This window comes from Leptodactylus fuscus, chromosome 2, assembly GCF_031893055.1.
Source record: "Leptodactylus fuscus isolate aLepFus1 chromosome 2, aLepFus1.hap2, whole genome shotgun sequence".
Classification (NCBI taxonomy): Eukaryota; Metazoa; Chordata; class Amphibia; order Anura; family Leptodactylidae; genus Leptodactylus; species Leptodactylus fuscus.
The window spans coordinates 138,678,385-138,699,591 of record NC_134266.1 but is presented as its reverse complement, the minus strand read 5'-3'; positions in this window follow the sequence as shown (position 1 = coordinate 138,699,591).

Here is a 21,207-nt window from a genome sequence, read left to right as displayed (position 1 = left end):
TTTTAATGGCTAATAAAAATTATGACAGATTGCAAGCTTTCGAGACTACTCAGGTCTCTTCATCAGGCATGGTATAACACAATTTCTGAAAGGATGCATATTTATGCACAAAAAGGACACCAAAATAAAGTGTTCAGTTCAGAGGAGGTCAGTTCAAGGCTGGACAAGGGTAATGAAGTGGATGTGGTGTATCTGGACTTCTCAAAGGCTTTTGATACTGTACCACATAAAAGTTTGGTATGCAAAATGAGAATAATAGGACTGGGGAAAACATATGCATTTGGGTTAGCAACTGGCTCACTGGTAGGAAACAGAGAGTACTTGTTAATGGTAAATATTCAGACTGGGCCACAGTCACCAGTGGGGTGCCGCAAGGGTCAGTATTAGGTCCTCTCTTGTTTAATATCTTTATTAATGACCTGGTAGAGGGTTTACAAAGCAGGGTGTACTAAATTTTGTAAGATAATCAATAATTAGGAGGATAGTAGAATATTACAGGGGGATCTAAGGAAACTGGAAGCATGGGCGGAGACTTGGCAAATGAAGTTTAATGTTGACAAATGTAAGGTTTGCATTTTGGTTGATGTAATAAAATGTGTGATTATGTGCTTAATAGTAAATTACTAGGTAAGACTGCCAGCGAAAAAGACCTGGGGATTTTGGTGGACAGCAAGCTTACCTTTAGTGACTAGTGCCAGGCAGCTGCTGCCAAGGCAAATACAATTATGAGATGCATCAAAAGAGGTCTAGATTCTCATGACAAGGACATAGTTATGCCTCTATTCAAATCACTGGTACAGCCACAATTTTGGGCCCCGATATACAAGAAAGACATAAGTGAACTTGAAAAAGTGCAAAGACGGGCAACCAAAATGACTAGGGGAATGGGTGGATTGGAGCATAATGATAGATTAACAAATTTAGGGTTATTCAGTTTAGAGAAAAGACGTCTACAGGGAGATCTAATAACAATGTACAAATACATGAAGGGACAATACAAGGAACTTTCTAAGGATATTTTAGAGGACACCCTCTACGTCACCAGAAACATAGAAGGGGATTCTTCACAGTAAGAACAGCGAGGCTCTGGAACTCTCTGCCCCAGGAAGTGGTGATGGCGGATTCACTAAACAAGTTCAAAGTGGGCCTGGATGCCTTTCTTGAAGAGGAAAATATTACAGGTTATGGACTCTAGATTTTAAGGACACATTGACCCAGGGTTTTATACTGACTGCCAGATTTGGAGTCGGGAAGGAATTTTTTTCCCCCTGAAATGGGGCAATTGGCACGAGCCTCATGGGGTTTTTTGCCGTCCCCTGGATCAACACTGTAGGGGATGGTAGGGTTATAGGTTGGACTTGATGGACTGTTGTCTTCATCCAACCTCATCTACTATGTAACTAACTATGTAATGGAGCATTATACTGTGTTGAACAATAAGGGGGATTTATACTATGTGAGTTCTTTGGGGGGCAAGTTTTCCTATTGAAAGGCACAGCATAAGTCATAATTTTATTCAGGAACAGTGTGGGCTATGATTTTATTCAGGTTTACAGCATAGGACATTATTTATTTGGGGCACCCAACTTTTTTTATTCAAAGGCACAGCATGCAAATGATTATTTTACCTTTGGCTGTGTTTGTCTATCAATGCTGTAGTCACTTCATGGTCTGGCAGTATGGTTATTGCAGGTATCATTCTTTTTTGTGAATAGTAATTGGGATGTATAGTATCAAATAGAAGAAATTTCACTCGGCAATTTATCGCAGTACTGAGCTTGGTTCTTGTGGTGTATTTATGTTATTAGTTTGTTTTTTTGTTGTATATATGTACTAGTTGTAGTTCTGTATTTATATTCTATATTAATTTATGTTATGAACACTATTTTGGAGCTATGCTTATCTCATAAGCTACTGAAGAACTCAGTTTTTTTTCTTTTTCAGTATGTCTTGCAGATGTTGTCCTTGGCAGGATTTGAACCCAGGACTCCAGCGCTGCACTGAGCCACCGTGTTGCCCCTAAGAACTCAGTTCTTGTGCTGTATGTATGTTATGAGCTTGTTCCTGGTGCTGTGTTTAGGTGGTTAAGTTGATTCTGGTGCTGTATATTTGTTAAGAGTTTGGTTCTGGTGCTGTATTAATGTTATGCACATGATTCTGGTGTTGTAGTAATGTACAGAGCTTGGTTTTGGTGGTGTGAATGTATGTAGTAATCGTGATTCTTGTGCTGTATTTATGCTATAAGCTGGATTTTCATGGTGTATGCTACAAGGTTGGTTCTTGTACTGTATGTAATGATCATGGTTTGTGTGCTGAATTTATGTTATGAAGTTGGTTCTGGCCCTGTATTTATGTTATGAGCTTGATTCTGAGTCTTTATTTTGGTGGATGTAAACAGGTTAGAAACTTTTAACACAGCATAACCCTTCACTGCAGATTTAACTTTGTCTTTTAGCCCCTTCGCGACATCCGCTGTAATAGTATGGCGCTGCCGGGAAGGACTTCCTGCAAACCGCCGTAGTACTACGGCGGCTGCATGGTGCACACCCAGAACCTGTGTGCACACCATGCCCTGCGAGTGTCAGCCGTATGTTACGGCTGACAATGCCCTGTAACACCCGCGGTCGGAACCGGATCCGATCGCGGGTGTTAACCCCTGAGATGCTGGTGGTCAAACATGACAGCCGGCATCTCAGGGGTTTCGGTACATAATGGTGCCGATTGGCACCCCCCAAGACGGTTTTGGGGGTGCCAGTGTTGGTAGTGGGCAGCCCGGGGTCTGATCAGTGACCCTGAATCTGCCCCATCCCGTCCCCTCCACGTACCTGGTTGATCCTGCCAAAATGGAAGCTGTCAGCCCCATGCGTGTGCATGGGGCTGAGAGCTTCCTGTACACTGCAATATACGTGTATTGCAGCGTACATGTAGTTAAGCAGTGATCAGCAGATCACTGCTTCAATACCCCATGGGGACAGAAAAAAAAGTTATATAAAAGTTTAAATAAGTTTAAAATAAATTAGAAATAAATAAAGCCCCAAAAATCCCTTTTTCCCATATAAAATGTTTTATTATGTAAAATAAAGAAAAATAGAAAAAAACATTACATACTTGGTATCACCGCGTTCGTAATAACCTGAACAATAAAATTAAAACATTATTTAACCCGAACGGTGAACATCATAAAAAAAAGCGTAGAAAATTGCACAAAATAATGATTATTCACCACCTTTGTCTTACAAAATGTTCAATAAAAAGTAATCAAATGGTCAGATGAAAACCAAAATAAAGCAGAGGTCATCCCGCAAAAAATAAGCCGTCAACCAGCTCTGTCTACCGAAAAATAAAAATGTTATGCCTTTCAGAAGATGGCGATGCAAAAATAATAGATTTTTTCCCCTAAATTGAATTTTATTCTGCACAAATAGCAACGCATTAAAAAATAATATAAATGACGTATCGCCGTAATCGTATCGACCCATAGAATAAAGGTAACATGTTACCTATGCCGTACGCTGCACGGGAAAAAAAAAATGCTAAAAGCAATGCCAGAATTGATGTTTCCTTTTACATCCCACCCAGAAAGAGTTAACAAAATGTAGTCAATAAGTTACAGGCACCCCAATATGGGGTGCCCGCAAACACCAAGCCCTCATATGGCCACATTGCCAGAAAATAAAAATCTAGCTTGTACAATGTGAAGACAAAAACCCTAAAAGTCGCCAAATCATTAGAACATAAGTGGCTGCGACTAGAAGGAAATGTGTAAGCTGTGCGAGCGTTTTCAGGGGAAACCCCAAATATAGAGCTTATGAGAGATAATACACCAGCACTGATCCCCCAGAATGCCCCTCTTCCCCATCCGTGTCATAGGAGCTAGTGGGAAAATAGAATGGGATTTGGTGTACCCAACTTACTCCGCATAGCTTACATATTCACTTTGGGGTTACTAATGCTCACTACATCACTTGATAAATTCTTTGAGGGGTGCGGTTTTCAAAATGGGGTCACTTTCTAGAGGTGTCCACTGTTTTGACACCTCAAGGGCTTTGTAAATGCGACATGGTTCCTGAAACTGATCACAGCCAGATCTGCACTCTAAAAGTTCCTTGGCGCGCCTTCCCTTCTCCGTATTGCTTTGCGTCCATATATTAGTTTACACCCACAAGTGGGGTACTATGGTAGTCCGGAGAACTTGCATAACAAATTGTGGGATGTGTTTTCTCCTTTAACCCCTTGTGAATGTGCAAATTCTAGGGCTAAACGAAAATATTAGTAAAATAAAATCAAATTTGAAAATTTCACCTCCATATTGTTTTAATTCCTGTTAAGCACTTATAGGGTTGAAATACTTGGTATATGTTGTTTTGGCTTATTTAAGAGGTGCAGTTTTGAAAATGGGGTCATTTATGGGGGTTTTAATTCAAGGGTCTTTCAAAACCCCTTCATAACTGGATTAGTCCCTTTAAAAAATGGGTTTTAGAAATTTCTTGAAAATTTTGAATATTGTGGTTTCACTTGTAAATCTTATAATGTTCGTAAAAAATAAAAGGGTGACTAAAGTTTCATGCCGACATAAAGCAGAGATCTGGGACATGAGATTTATGATATAATTTTGGCGGTCTGACTATCTGTATGTAATGCACATCATTTCAAGCTTTATAAAATGCATATTTCTCAAAATTTCCACCAAATTTCCTATTTTTTCATAATTAAACACAAAACGTATCAACCAAAATTTACCACCAACATGAAGTACAATGTGTTACGAGAAAACAATCTCAAAATCACTTTGGTAAGTTAAAGCATTCCAAAGTTATTGCCACATAAAGTGACACATGTCAGTTTTGAAAAATCGAGCTTGGTCAGGAAGTCAAAAAGTGCCATCGGCGGGAAGGGGTTAACTGTGTGAAATGGGGAAACAGATTTGCCAAGATGGGAATAACCCTTTAACAAGGATCCCTATGAATGACGGCTGCTACAGTTTGGCATCTGTCACAGGCATCCATTTAACGTATGCAACAATTAACTTTCCTGGAAACTTTTTTGTCAGCTGTACATTATAGTTGAAAGCTGCTGCTTATAATGTTGGTTCACTAAGAAGGGTCATAAAGTTTGCACTATGAAACTCTTTAAAAAATGTGTGATTTGGGTTCAGGGAGGAACTTTGGTCCCACTTATTGTTTTAAGCGTTTGGGGTTCTTCCACTGAATGAATAAGGGAAACAGTAGTAATATGTATATACATATTTTCTCCTTTTCTGGTTGACCTTGATGGACGTACAGTAAGCCTTTTTCTAACAGCACTAGCTATAAAACTATAGTTTTGTGGAGAATTTCTTCAGTATGTAACAATAGTGCCGCACAGTCTCGATAAAAGGAAGTATGTTTGGTATTTGATAAGAGAAGAAGGCAAAGTCTTTTTTGACTCTGCAATTAAGTTCTACAATTTTATTTTTAAATAAGAATTGTCATGGTCTGGGGTTGCTAGTTGGGGTGACATAGACACACAAGTCCAGTTTCTTTAGTCCAAATCAAAGGTAGAGTTTTATTTTCACTCAAAAATATAGTGCAGCAACAAAAGGAAACAATACAAAAATGAATACCTACCTGTCTAGGCTGTAACTAAACATAGAATAGGTTACCTCACCTAGAATAACAGAAATAAAAAGCCAGTAGAATCATTCAGGACATAGCTCCCAAAAATATGACCTCTCAGTTGGCTCTCCAGCCAAGCTCTGCCCAAAGCCATCGGCTTACAGAATGCTCAGTGGTTGGATATGAACAGTTTTCACAAATTTTAAAAATATATATTTTAATACTTCATATGTACTTCACTGATGAGAAGATGGACATTTATGTGAACATGTGAATCTACAAAATGGGGTGAATTCATGCATAGATGGGTGTAAATGTGGTGTATGTTTAGCGCACATCCCCTTTTTTAACCAAAGATAATCCACATTGTTGGTTCTGTGTCCAGCTCGCCATATTATAATAAAGAAAGCAAAGCAGGGTAGCGAACAAGCCAGGTAGGAGATACCTTGGTCCAACAAATTTAGCCAGAGCCTCCTAATCCATTTTCTTTCAGCTTCGTACACTGTATTGTTGTTGTTGGAAGCATTTTGGTGCACTATCTTCCTGGCATTCCTAATAGTTTCTTATTTAGTGCACTTTACATTTCTCTGGCATGCACTAGCTCCTCCAGCAGAGCATCAGTTAGACATGTAAAAGGGTTTTCAGGGATGAGTGGAAACTTCACAGCCATCCCCCATACTGTTCAGGACAGCTTCCAAAGTGCATGTGGCTTCTCTTTTCCTTGACATTAAGAATACATGTAAAGCTAGGTTCACACCTGTGCTTGATCTCCGCTCAGGGATTACATTCCCCATTCTGCTTTAAAAATTATAGTCTATGTGGTCCGCGGGTAACCGCTTTCTTTTTTTTTTTTTAATGTAGGGTGTGTGCCCCATATATGGCTCACAATGTACATTTTTCCCTATCAGTATGTCTTTGGAGTATAGGAGGAAATCCACAGGGAAGACATACAAACTCCTTGCAGATGTTGTTCCTGGCAGGATTTGAACTCAGGACTCCAGCGCTGCAAAGCTGCAGTGCTAACACTGTGCCACTGTGTTGCCCCAGGTAACCGCTTTTTTTAAGACCTTACGTAGAGGTGAACCACTAGGTATAATTCACAAAGTATCTTCCAAAATGTGCACTGGTATCTATGACCATTTTTTTGTGGAGCAATTTTTTTGAACACTTTTTAATAAGAAATTTTTTATGAGATATGACAAAAAAAGGCAAATGAGCCCTTATTAAGTTCATTCCGTTGGGTCAGTGGTTAGTACTGTTGTTTAGCAGTCCTGGGATCAAATCAGGCTTTGGATCTCTGCATGGAGTATATATGTTTTCCCTGTGTTTGTGTGTGTTTCCTCCCACACTTTAAAGGGATTCTATCATTAAAATCACATTTTTCTCATTTGGTCCTGGGCTGCTAAATCCTCCACATGTATTACATTCTGGGAAACCCAGTATAAAATCCTCATGTCCTGGTATCATACCCCTGTATTGTTGCACAAACTTAACCCTGCCCTTTCTCCCTTATGTTGGCGCTGCCAGTCCTCCTTGGGCTCGATTTTTCACATATTTTGGGACTGTCCCCTTCTCCGTCCTTTTTGGGAGGAGGTGCAACTTATTACGGAAGATCTTTTTATCCAGGGGGTTCCGCTGCATCCAATGATCTATCTGCTTAATTTGCCTCCTAAGCAACTGGGTAAGAAGACCTCTCGTTTGTTTTTGTACTTGTGTACTGCGGCAAAAACTCTTATTGCCCGCCATTGGAAAGATGTGCTTCCTCCTACTAAACCTGAATTGATTGCACGTCTCAAAGATGTGCGTAGTCTCGAATATATGACAGCCACGCTGAACCATTCAGTGGAGGGTTTTGATTCCATCTGGTCATCCTGGGATGCTTACTGTATAACGCATGGTTATTGACCTTCCCTTCTCCTTTCACACCTGTTCATATCCCCTCCCCTTCCCTGCCCATCCTTTCTTTCCTTGTCCTGCCCCCCCTCCCCCCCTGTCTTGTCTGTCCAGTCAGTCTCTTTTGTCTACTCTTTGTAATGTGTTAATTGTTTTATGCGGTTGTGGAAGGCCATTACTGTTTCAGGCTTTTTCTTTGTTTTATTGTATTTTGCCTGTCTATTTTTTTATGGTTGTATATCTTGTTTAAAAATTTAATAAAAACTACAGTTAAAAAAAAAAATCACATTTTTCTCGATCACACGTAGGAATAGCCTTACCTTTAGATATCTTTTCTGCACTGCCTTCCTGTAGAAATCCCAATTTTCATCTGTATGCAAATGAGTTCTCTCGTAGCACTGGGGGCATCCCCAATGCTGCGAGAGAAATCTCCAGCGCTGCCTCCATCTTCTTCAGGAACGACTTCTCTGCGTGTCTTCTTCCAGAGCTGGGTTCAAACTTCTACACATGCGCAATTGGCTCTGCCATCGGGCCTCAGGCAGAGCAGACTGCGCATGCCCACATCCCACAGGAAAATGGCCGCTTACACCAGCTTACTGTATAAGCGGCCACAAGAAAATGGCCGCTTACACAGCTTATTGTGCAAGCAGCCATTTTTCTTGTGGCCGCGGGCATGCGCAGTCTGCTCTGCCAGAGCCCTGAGGCCTAGAAGATTGAAACTCAGGATGGAAGAAGACACAGGGCTGGGCTGAGTTACTTTGTTGGGAAGGGCTAGTATTGGGCGGGCTAGTTAGGGAGACAGTGAGGAGATGTAAGGGAGTGAGAGAGGGAGGTGGAGGGAACAAAGCAATATGGTAGCTGCAGGATAGAATCAAAGGAAGCTACACCAAGTAAACAAATGCAGAAGATGCCTGGAGCTCCCAGAGAAACACAGAAATCACTCAAAACACTGCTAAAAGTGTATGGGTGTACTTAATAACTCGTTAAATAGCACTAACAGACCTTTTTTAAAAAAATGTATATATATATGATTTTTGCCCGGAAACTCCCTACAATATTTCTGTATTGCATTATATTGTAATATTTCTGTATTGTATTATATTGTAATACTACTTCTGTTCTGTTACAAGCTGCCTAAAATCAACAAGGAAAAATGCAAATAAAAAAAGTTCTGAAACACTTCTGATCTGACACCATGATAGTAAAAAATTCACCAAAGTTTTTCTAGATGCAAGTGGCAGCTTAGCTTCAAGCAGATACTTCCACTTTGTTTGCTGCAATCCAATTCCATACTTACTTCGTAAAGAAATTAAGCCGAAAAATATACATTGTCATGGGGACCACACTGAAGTACACTGAAACCTCTTTGAGACAACCATTAAAAAGTGGTCTTCTAGGGAGGTGGTCTTCTCAAAGAAGATAGTTAATGTGGAAAAGTGAAAATCCAACACAGAAAATATGGTTTGGGTAAAAATGTGGTCTGCTCAATGAGGTGGTCTTTAGAGACTTTTCACTGTATCACTTACCTGAGTAAGGGGAACATAGCTTTTTCCCTCATGCTCCATACATGCCTTATAGAAATACTGTCTTGGATTTTCACACTGCCTTGGTTTCCATGAAGAATGGTTTTGCTGTTGCTAGAAATTTCTACTGTTCGTTACAATAATACTAACAAATAGCTCATTTATTAAAATATATAAATAAAATAATAAAAACAAAATACAAATAATTAACACATTTCTCTCAATGCGTTTGGACCCTTTCATTAGGAGAAAAACATATAGCCTTCATGTGAGACTTTGGTGAGTGGAATATTATACTTCTCAGGGTGGGTTCACTCCACCGTTGTTAAATTCCATTTCTGTCATCCGTCATAGGATGACAGCAACGGACATCAACTGTATCAGATTAGGCTCTATTTAGAACGTTTTTTATGTTTGTTTAGCAGATGCAAAAAGTGGATGCAAACAGATGCTCATCTGTTCACTTAGATGTCAATGTTAAAAAACGGATCCGTCGCTGACAGTTTTTTTTTTTTTTTTAAGGACACAAAAAAAGTAGTATACCATACTTTTGTGTCTGTCCATAAAAAACGTTTTTGAGGAGTCTTCAGTAGTTGATACCTTTTTAATGGCTAACTAAAAATCATGACATATTACGAGCTTTCGGGACTACTAAAAAGGTCCCTTCATCAGGCTGGTATAACACATATATGAAGGTAAGCACATTTATACAGGAATACAGTGTTAGATGCACAATAAATGGAAAGCAGAACATGCAAATAAACAGTTCAAAAACACATATATATCAGTTCACAGGCAGGTTCTCTGAGTTTATGGTTCCTTTGATCAATCATGTGTGTCTAGTTGTTGTAAAACCACATAAATCCCTGTAACTGGTTTAACCCCTTTTGGAGTGTGTCAAAGGTCATCATTAGCTTGTATTCACACACATGCCGATCTTTTTTGCTTTTGAAATTTCCTCTTAAAACCAAGATCTTCATATAAGGGAGGTAAATTTTCTGCTCTGTAATCGTGTGGCGGTGTGAGTTCATCCACATCCTGAGTGTCTGTCCTGTCTCCCCTACACACAGGCCCCCAGGACATGGTACATATTATTAAATACACCACATTAGGTGTGCTGCAGGTGAAGGTACCGGGGGTCTTGTAGTCCTGATCAGAGTTGGGGATTTTTATTGCATGTGTGGTTAGTATGTGAGGGCAGGTTTTGCACTTTTTCTGTCCGCACGGAAATGTTCCTTTGTTAGTTGGAGGTGACAGTGAGCTGCTGACAACCATATTCCTAAGGTTTGGTGGCTGTCTGTAGCACAGGAGAGAGAGGTCCGGAAATATGGATTTTAGACTGTCATCTTTTTGCATTAGTGAATGTAATTTGCCTGTAATACCTCTCAGCAACTCCAGGTGGGGGTTGTATGTGATAACCAGGGGCACCCGATTGTTTTCCTGTTTGGTATTGTATTTTAAGAAATCTGATCTTGGTATTCCTGATGAAGGGACCTTTTTAGTAGTCCTGAAAGCTCGCAATATGTCATGATTTTTAGTTAGCCATTAAAAAAGGTATCAACTACTGAAGACCCTTCAAAAAAAAATTTTATATTTCATATCCACTGGCTAACATATTTTTCCTTACATAAAAAATGGACAGAAACAGATCCATTTTTTTAACATTGATGTCTATGCAAATAGATTTACCATCCTATTGCTGGCTTTTTTGCATCCATTAAATGAGTCCCCACTGTCTGTATCTGTTCCCATTGACACTAATGTAAACAACATGACTGACACTGTCTTTCATCATGTTTGTTTATTTTTGCTTGTAGACTTTCTTCTTTCAGAAAAGTAAACAGACATGACAGAAGACAGTCTGTTATGTTGTTTACATTAACGTCCTAGATGGAGGGAATTCCGTCTGACTCCATTACTCTACAGTTAAAGGGGTATTCCCACGTCGCATACTCACCAGTCTTCCATGCTGTAAATTCTTCTTTCTTCCGGCCTTGTTGCGTCATTGTTTGGCAGGGTTACATATGCAAAGCCAGCGGCGAGAAGACGCCGCTTCTATGCCGCTGGCCCTGCATGTGCGCTCCTGGTGCAGCTAGGCATCGGACGTACAGCCTTCACAATGCAATTTAGACCCGTCATCCGCTGTAATAGAGAGGCAGATGCCGGGGAGTGTAGACGCCGGCACAGGTGCCTGCAACATCGCTACGCTCCTTCCCTGCATGAAGCCAGCAGCGGCAGGAGCGATGCTGCTATTCCGGAGGGGGGAGGCTTCATGCAGGGCAGGAGCGTAGCGATGTTGCAGGCACCTGTGCCAGCGTCTACACTCCCCGGCATCCGCCTCTCTATTGCAGTGGATGCCGGGTCTGTATTGGCGGCCCCTCCCCCCCCCCCCCCCAAAGTGTAAACTACCCCCCCCCTTCCAGGCTCGCTCCCGTTCACTTAGCCCCTCCTCCCTCCCCCCTGGCAGCAGGCAGATACATCACTTGACTTTTGACCAGATAAGTCAAGGGATGTGTCAACAGAGAAATGAATAAAGTAAGATAGTGGACAAACAAAGCAGTTTTGCTGAAGTATTTGCTGTATTTAGGAAAAGTTTTACATCCACATTATCAAGCAGTATAGATAGGATCCTTGTGATGGGACAACCCCTTTAATGTCTATCGCTGTCATCATAAGACAGATGACAGCAATGGATATTAACAATGGTAGTGGGCCCCCATCCTGAGGCAGGGACCCCACATGGTGTAAGTGCAGCTGTTTGCCCGCATTGTAAAATGTAAAATTGTAAAATACTGTGGGAAAAAATGCTTCATTTTACAGTCACAGTAATGTGGAAGGGATTCTTTTGAATCCCATCCCCAATTTTCATTAAAATATACGCTGCGGACACGATTTTGGAAATCGCAGCATGTTAATTATACTTATGGAAATGCCAGCGGTTTCCCTATAGGTAAAATTGAAGCAGAAAGTCCATAGAGGAAAACTCTGAGAACTTTCTGTCAAAAGCATTACGGGAAGAACCACCACCACAGATTTTCCTGAAGCGCTTTATTTCTGCAGGACGCGACGTGGGGCCTTAGCCTTTACAAGGTCAGCTTTGCAACTGTATGAAGACTCAACCGCTTATGTTTCAGTTCTGGGAGATTCTCCAATGGTAGACATTGGACATATGCAAACATTATATTTGGGGAAGCCATGGGATTTCTTGAACCTCTGCTTATTTAATCTATCCTGTAAGGCATAAACTTATTTAATATATCCCTTAAGTAAACTTTTTTTTATCATTTTTTTTTGGATGTGGCTATTTATAGGTACCGTACCTATGAACTACTGGCTATTTTTAGGTGCCATCCGTACCTTTAAACTACTGGCTATCTATAGGTAGTACCGTGCCTTATAAACTTAAATGAACTGCAGATGTATCATATTTATCCCAGTAAATTTTCACTTTATTAAGACATTTATGTTACAATGAATATGGCTAGTCTTCCTCGCATTGCAGACATCCACTCTATAACAATCTTCATGTAGTGTGGAACAACAAGAAAACCAAGTTGTCAGTTTTTTAGACTTTTCCCCACTTCCTCGCATTGTGGACATCCATCCACTCTATAACAATCTTAACAACTATAACAGCTAGCTATTTTTAGGTACCGTCCATACCTTTAAACTACTGGCTATCTATAGGTAGTACCGTGCCTATAAACTTAAGACATATAGTATGTTACAATGAATATGGCTAGTCTTCCTTGCATTGCGGACATCCATCCACTCTATAACAATCTTCATGTAGTGTGGAACAACAAGAAAACCAAGTTGTCATTTTTTTAGACTTTTTCCCCAAATCAAAGTGGCAAATCAGACATTTCTCCATTTCCTTGCACACACACAGCTCTGCTCTACTGCCAACCATCCCTCCAGCTACTCCTCCTGTCACACACACAGCTCTGCGCTACTGCCAACCATCCCTCCAGCTACTCCTCCTGTCACACACACAGCTCTGCTCTACTGCCAACCATCCTTCCAGCTACTCCTCCTGTCACACACACAGCTCTGCGCTACTGCCAACCATTCCTTCAGTTACTCCTCCTGTCACACATACAGCCCTGCGCTACTGCCAACCATCCCTCCAGCTACTCGTCCTGTCACACACACACAGTGCTGCTCTACTGCCAACCATCCCACCAGCTACTCCTCTTGTCACACACACAGCTCTGCGCTACTGCCAACCATCCCTCCAGCTACTCCTCCTGTCACACACACAGCCCTGCGCTACTGCAAACCATCCCTCCAGCTACTCCTCCTGTCACACACACAGCTCTGCGCTACTACAAAACAACCCTCCAGCTACTCCTCCTGTCACACACACAGCTCTGCGCTACTGCCAACCATCCCTCCAGATACTCCTCCTGTCACACACACAGCCCTGCGCTACTGCCAACCATCCCTCCAGCTACTCCTCCTGTCACACACACAGCTCTGCGCTACTGCCAACCATCCCTCCAGCTACTCCTCCTGTCACACACACAGCTCTTCTCTACTGCCAACATCCCTCCAGTTACTCCTCCTGTCACACACACAGCTCTGCGCTACTGCCAACCATCCCTCCAGCTACTCCTCCTGTCACACACACAGCACTGCGCTACTGCCAACCATACCTCCAGCTACTCCTCCTGTCACACATAGAGCCCTGCGCTACTGCCAACCATCCCTCCAGCTACTCCTCTTGTCACACACACAGCTCTGCTCTACTGCCAACCATCCCTCCATCTCCTCCTCCTGTCACACACACAGCCCTGTGCTACTGCCAACCATCCCTCCAGCTACTCCTCCTGTTGCACACACAGCTCTGCGCTACTGCCAACCATCCCTCCAGCTACTCCTCCTACACTGGCCAATCAACGCTGGTCAATGCATTCCTATCGGAAAAAGTCAGCTCACGCATATCGCAAGCTGATACGGATCCCAACAAGATAGAGCCCCAAAAAGCTGGGTGAGTAACATTCCCCCCTAAATAAAGGTAATCCCTAGCTAACCCTGCCTGTAGATCTGTCCCTGTCTCACAGTTACATAGTTCACAGTCCCAAATTAATCGAATGTTAAATCCACCATTCGTCTAAATTGGAGGTCACCTGATTTCGGCAGCCAATGTACTGCCTGCATTGTCGCAGTTCCTGTCCCACCTCCCCTGCGCAGTTATTGGTGCAAAAAACGCACCAGGGAAGGTGGGAGGGGATACAAATTTTTACTGCATTTGCGGCCTTGTATTCGATTGTAATCGAATAGCTCGAACGGCCTGATATTCGATCGAATATGTATTCGACCGAACGGTGTTCACTCATCTCTAGTAACTATAAATAGCTAGTTGTTTATAGGTACGGTACCTATAAATAGCCACATCCATTATATATATGTGTGAGTATATATGAATGTATATCTATCGGTGTGTAGGTATATAGTGTGTGCAGTCCCATCCACAGATTGCAGAAAAATACACACTGTGGACACACTGCAATTTCCAAAACTGTTGCGGTTTTGGAAATCGCATCATGTCACTTATACCTACAGAATCACCTATAGTGTCCCTATAGGTATAAAGGAAGCAGAAAGTCCTCAGAGGAAAGCTCTGCGGAATTTCTGCAAAAAGCGCTGGGGGAAAACTGATGTGTTGCCGCCGGGGATTTTCCTGCAGCGCTTTTTTGCTGCGGGACGCTGTGTTAAGTTCACACAGAGTTTTTTGGTCAGGATTTTGAGGCCATGTTTGCCTCAAAATCCTGACCAAAAAGACGGCTCCCATTGAAATCAATGGGAGCCACTCAGGAGCTTTTTCCGGGAGCTGGCTTGTGCTTTGCGATTTGGCCTGATGACACTCCGGACTAGGCCCATTCATTTGGGCCTAATCTGGAGCAGAGAGCGTGGCTGGATACCAGTGCAGTGCATCGGCTTTCAGTCGTGACTCCCCGGTTTTTGGATTGGAACCTGAGGTGGCCTCCGCTTCAGGTTCCGATCCAAAAAAACCCTGTGTGAACTTACCCTCAAGGATTTATCCATCTTTCTAATATTGATGGCCTGTCCTTAGGATAGTCCATCAATATTACATCTGTGATGATACAACAGCCAGGACCTCTGCAGATCAGCTCTTCCAGGACAGCGTGGCTACAGGTAATGGTAAGGGCTAGTACATACAGGGGGCGGTATAGCAGGTTTTGGCACTGAGAGTGACGCAGTGAGCGTGATATTTGCTGCCTCCCTAATAACAATTTGCGGTCTTGACTCCTCATAGAGGTCTTTAAACAGGAGACTGGTTGCTTACAGCTCAGTGTACACTACCCCACCACTTGGAGGTTACTGGCCTTATGCCACGCCAACCAAGGGGGGAGGGGGTCACTGGCTACGTCCCCGTTCAGACCCAACCTACGAGGGTGAAATACCGCTAATCTTAGCTTGATTCTGACCCTACGCGTTTCGTTTTACTCATAAGGGGTCTATTAATTTCTCAAAGTAGTAGCAGTAATAACTGCTTTGTTTTAAAGATAATGTGGGCGGTTGATGTGCTGACCGCCAGCAGGACCGCTGAAAGTGAGAGCGGCGGTCCTGCTGGCGGTCAGCACATCAACCGCCCACATTATCTTTAAAACAAAGCAGTTATTACTGCTACTACTTTGAGAAATTAATAGACCCCTTATGAGTAAAACGAAACGCGTAGGGTCAGAATCAAGCTAAGACTAGCGGTATTTCACCCTCGTAGGTTGGGTCTGAATGGGGACGTAGCCAGTGACCCCCTCCCCCCTTGGTTGGCGTGGCATAAGGCCAGTAACCTCCAAGTGGTGGGGTAGTGTACACTGAGCTGTAAGCAACCAGTCTCCTGTTTAAAGACCTCTATGAGGAGTCAAGACCGCAAATTGTTATTAGGGAGGCAGCAACTATCAGGTATACACAGCCATGGTAGCAAGCTCCCAATACAAATACTGGTAATTTCTCATTATTGAATTTATGTTGTATTGTCATAAATCGGGATTTTAAAAGGTTGAAATAAAAGTAAATTTTTAATTTCCTATGGGAGGTGTGATCAACCTCTCTACTGTGCACATATGTGAACTATAACCTACTGTATGTCTTATTTTTTTTTTCTTTTATACTATGCTATAATATTAAAACTACATATTATCCTATTTTTTTCCATACTAAGCTAGCATGTATATATCTGTATATATATTCTATATGTGTGTGTGCGTGTTTATATGTGAACTATAACCTATATTTTTTTTTTCCTTAGATTTCTATTCTACTATTTAAGTTTACAGATTCTTATACATTTATCTAATCTTTATATTTTTGTTAACTACATTTTTTTTATTAATTCCTATTTTTAGCTTACTATTAGCTTACTACTTACTTCTCATCTAATCCTATTTAAGGCCGTGTTTTGATCCTAAGGAAGGCGAAAACCCTGTGAGGAATGGGCCAATTATCCTCAGCATAAGGGAAAATTCCTTCCTGACCCCAAATCTGGCAATCGGAATAAATCCCAGGATCAATAGCCACTATCTCTGTGCCTACGTGTGGTGCCTATATCTATCATATAGTGTGTGTGGTGCCTATACCTATCATGTAGTGTATGTGATGTGTGTTGTGCGTCATACTTACCGGGCCTGTGCTGAGCCGAGCACAGGCCGCTCCTGGGGACGCAGAAGATCAGGACGCTCCTGGGGACGCAGAAGATCTTTACGCTGGCCTGGCAAGTGTGGCATGAAGGAGGAGAGAGTTGTTGTTTCACGGCAGCCGTGGTCTTACAGAGCAGCAGAGACATGGAGGAGTCATAAAGTTCTGGGCTGTGGGCGCCAGTTCATTCTGCAAAGCATCCCAGCTTGGTGACGTGTAGTTATGTTAGTTCGTGGGATGAAGGGCGCTCCTATCCTCCGGCCACTGTAGATGTTCCTTCTCCAGAGCTGGTTGAAACAGTGTAAATGGTGGCCTTGCTCTCCTCTGCTCCAGTTCCTCCCAGCCGATGGTAGAAAAAAATGGATGCTCTCGGATGTTCCTGCACAAACACAGGCGCTGCCTAGGTTTCTTGCATAGCAGGTTTTCAACAAGATGTTTCAAGTCCGCATCAAAGTCAGTTGGAAATTCGGGCTTCTTGGTGAGCTTGGCGATAAAGGCTTCCCGTCGGATCGAACCTTCATACAACGGGTGGTGTCCTGTTGCCATCTTGCCACGATTCTCAAGCTCCACCAGTCCACTGCTATGCCATATCCTGATTTGAAGTGCACCTCTGGGGCCATATAGTTGAAGGTGCCCGTCACGCCACAGATTTTGGTGGAGGTGGTGATTCCATCTAGGGCCAGCCCCAGGTCGATGATACGGGTGTGCCCTTCTGCATCCAACATGATCTTCGTCGGCTTGATATCACTGTAATGAAATAAGAGAAGAAAATGACAATCTGCCCAGTGACAATGGAGACGGGGGATGGGTAAATACAAGACCAGGCAGAATAGCCAGACAGGACCCTAGGAAAGCTGGGTGCATGAAATCCAGAATGTAAGGGAGAGACATAGAAGGAAGAAAGTTCTTAGCGGTGGACGATGCCTTGTCCATGGAGGAACTGAAGTCCGCAAATAATCTCTGCCGTGTAGAATCTCATGGGAAGAACAAAGAGGAATCTCAGTGTTAGCAAAGCTCTGACTACATCCCTTGACCTCAGCTTTTATCTTCTCTCCCTTCCCCCCTCGGTATTTATCCCTTTTTCTTACCTTGCGTTGCCGATGTTCAGGCAGCCGCACATCTTCATCAAGTCTTCCAGGCTGCCGCCAGACAGATACTCGGTGATGAAGTACGCCCGCTGCTCAGAGTGGTGTGCGGCATAGAGGTGGCATATGAAGGGGCATTCTCTGGCAGCGGCGAGTATCTGCTGCTCTCTCACGATGGTATCCATATTGTCCTCTGTTTTATCAATGGTCTTGATGGCCATGAAGGTCTGTCGGCCAGGGACTGATGCCAGGAAAACCTGAAGAAGACAAATAGAAAATGGTTATAACATCTAAAAGGAAAAGGGGCTCATTCACATCATGTAGTGTCAGATCTTGGATTGTGTATGGAAAGGCCATAAAAGGGGACTCTACTAATACCATATGGGAATGGACAGAATAGGCACAAGATGACTGGGTGGATCGGTTTGGGATCAGCATTCGGCTCAATTTAAATCACTTTTTTTTTTTTACATCTGTTTTTTTGATCAGTTTAATGGATGCAAACAGATGGTCGTCCGTATACATAGAGATCAATGTTAAAAAACAAAACAAAAACGGATCCATTTTCTACACAGAAGGGTAATCTACCATACTAATGTCTCTGTGAAAATAAAAAACTGCAAGATATGGATTACATGATCAGAATAGAGCCTTATTCACATTGGATCAATGTATGTATTGTATAGCATAGACCAGGACATGGATATAAACAGGCCGCCCCCCACAACTCTGATCCTGAGATCCTCCTTGAGTCAGAGTACCCCTTTATATTAACACTAAACCTAACTATGGTGATACACAGAACAGATGAGATATGGGTCCTACAACAGTGGTCATGCGGGCAGGAAAGTCTCCTAACAGTCGCCCCATAGAACCAGACTACAATTAATATCTACCCAGTCTGCAATGTTGACATAAGAAAATAAAATGGGGTCAAAATGAATAAGAAGTGATAAAACTTACTTTGCCAAAGCTGCCCCTACCCAACATCTTGTGGAGGATGAAGCGGCTGATGTTAAAGCTGGGGTAGGGGCCTGATGTTGTAGCGTCATGGCTGCTGCCAGGGTCGGTTTTTGGTCCTCCGATCCTTTATCCTCAGATCTTCTCTTCTTGTTCTTCTCCTTTGGTCCATTATCGCTGTCCTCTTCCCTCTTCCTCTTCTCTTCTCTCTTCTTCTCTCCTCCATCACTCTCCTCTTCCCTCTCGTATTCTCTCTTCTTCTCTCCTCCATCACTCTCCTCTTCTCTCTTCTCGTCTCTCTTCTTCTCCTCTTCGTCGTCTCCTCTTCCAATGGACGCCATTCTGGTCGTCTTACTAGTCCAATAATAAATCCAGTAAGCCAAAAAATATCCGTAGAAATCTTTAGAAATGCTTCTTCTCTCCGCCGTCGACAGTTAAGAACTGAATGTCAGTTGGCCGTGCGCAGGTGACGTGATGTCATGGCCGTGAGACACTCAGGTAGCTCCTGCCTGGCAGTGTTCCATTGTCCTGCACTGACACATACACTGTGTGGTTGGCATCATGGGGGACAGTCCAGTATCCTGAGGATTGGGAGAGACCTTTATGGCGACTTCTAGTGCTGCATTATTAGTAGATGGGGAAGAATTGAGCGCTATATGATGGCCGGCCGTGCCCATAGTCCATTATTATAGAAAGTGTTACTACTAATATGTATGGAAAGAATAGATGTGTAATACATGTTCCTGGGTGTCTATAAAAAACATAATCATTCGAAAGGGCTCTAACAATGGTTATTGGGGCACTCTACTCTTCTTTATGGGGGCACTGTAATCTTTATGGGGACACTCTTATCTTCTTTATGGGGGCACTGTAATCTTTATAAGGACACTAATCTTTATGGGGGCACTCTCATCTTCTTTGGGGGCACTCTAATCTTTATGGGGCACTCTAATCTTCTTTAGGGGGCACTCTGGCACTAAGGGTACGTGAAAATTCTGCCCCCTCTTACAATGAGCTTTACTCTAGATTTAGTGTATCCGGGATAGAGAGGGGTTAACCCTTTCGTTGTAATAGCACCCCTGGTGGTTACACCTACAGACCTGAGTTCTATGTATTGTATACAGACCATTGATGCTATATATACATATAGGGTTCCTCCCCCTATAGGTACAATGCTTTCCTATATCTGCAGTGTATCCTGATCTGTGTTTCTCATTCTGCTCCATGTCAGTTTATTTTGCAGGCGTCACCGAGGATTTCACCCTTTACATAGGGTGAAATCTGCACCTCCCCCACCGCTATTTGTTATGAATACCACCAGAAACGTCTCACTGTTTGGTATGATTTTTGCTACTGTGGAATTGAGTAAATATTCTAGTGCTTTGGCCAACTGTGGGTGTAGTAAGATGGCTGCTCTTCTCTTGAGCCAAAGCCAGGAGTGGATTGACAGAAGAGAAACGTCTAACACAGAGGTGCTCACACTTTGTCATCATGTGAGCTACTTCTTAACATGACCAAGCCCTAAGATCGACTACCCACTTCTTGTGGGCGGGACTGAGGCGGGCCTGTGGGCAGGGCCGGGGCTGGCCTGCGGGTGGGGCGGGGCTGGGCATGTGGGCGTGGCCGGGCGGATTGTGAGAGGTGGCCGCCCAGGCATCCCCGCTGTCTGCTTCTTCACAGCGCAGACAGAGTTATCTCTGGGCACTGGCAGACTGGGTCTGCGGCAGCCCCGCCTGCCACTGTCCGTAGATGACTCTCAGCCTGCGCTGTGAACAAGCACTTGCAGGCCGCTCTTAGGGATGGAGGGGGCCGGGGTGCTGCGCTGTGAAGAAGCAGACAGCTGGGATACCTGGCTACATCCCGCGATTGACCCATACGTCCATCGCGATCGACCGGTAGATTGCGATTGACGTATTGGGCACCCCTGGTCTAACAGCTTCCTATTTTTTTCCTGCAATGTTTTAGGATTATGCAGTGGGTTTGGAGCTTTGTATCAGAAAAAAACACATGTAAATTTATCATGTCGTGTACATCAGTAATCAAGCTTACAAGGCATAAAAAAGTTGCACTTTTTCTGTTTGTGCGCCACCTTTGCCACTGTACTGTAAGGGGGTGCGGTGTGTGGTCCCACGGGCCCTACCACATTTAGGGTCTATTTATGTTGTAGATGATCCCTGAAATCTACACAGCTACGATGCCAACCTTCATAAATTCACCCCACGGCCCCAACCTATTAAAGGATAAACTGAGAAATTAATAGGCACAAGATTTGGGCCTAAAAGCGCCACGATGATAAAGGTGGAAATCGCTTAAAGGAGTTTCCCCATCTTGGAAGGATATTCCCTATCCTGTGGACAGGGGATAACTTGCAGATCGTTGTGAGGCCTCCACTTATCAGGAGAATGGGAATTTTTGTCTCTTGTTTTGAATGGCATTGTGGCCGGGGGCAGTGTGGACCGTTCCATTAATTTCAATGGAAGCAGGGTCAGA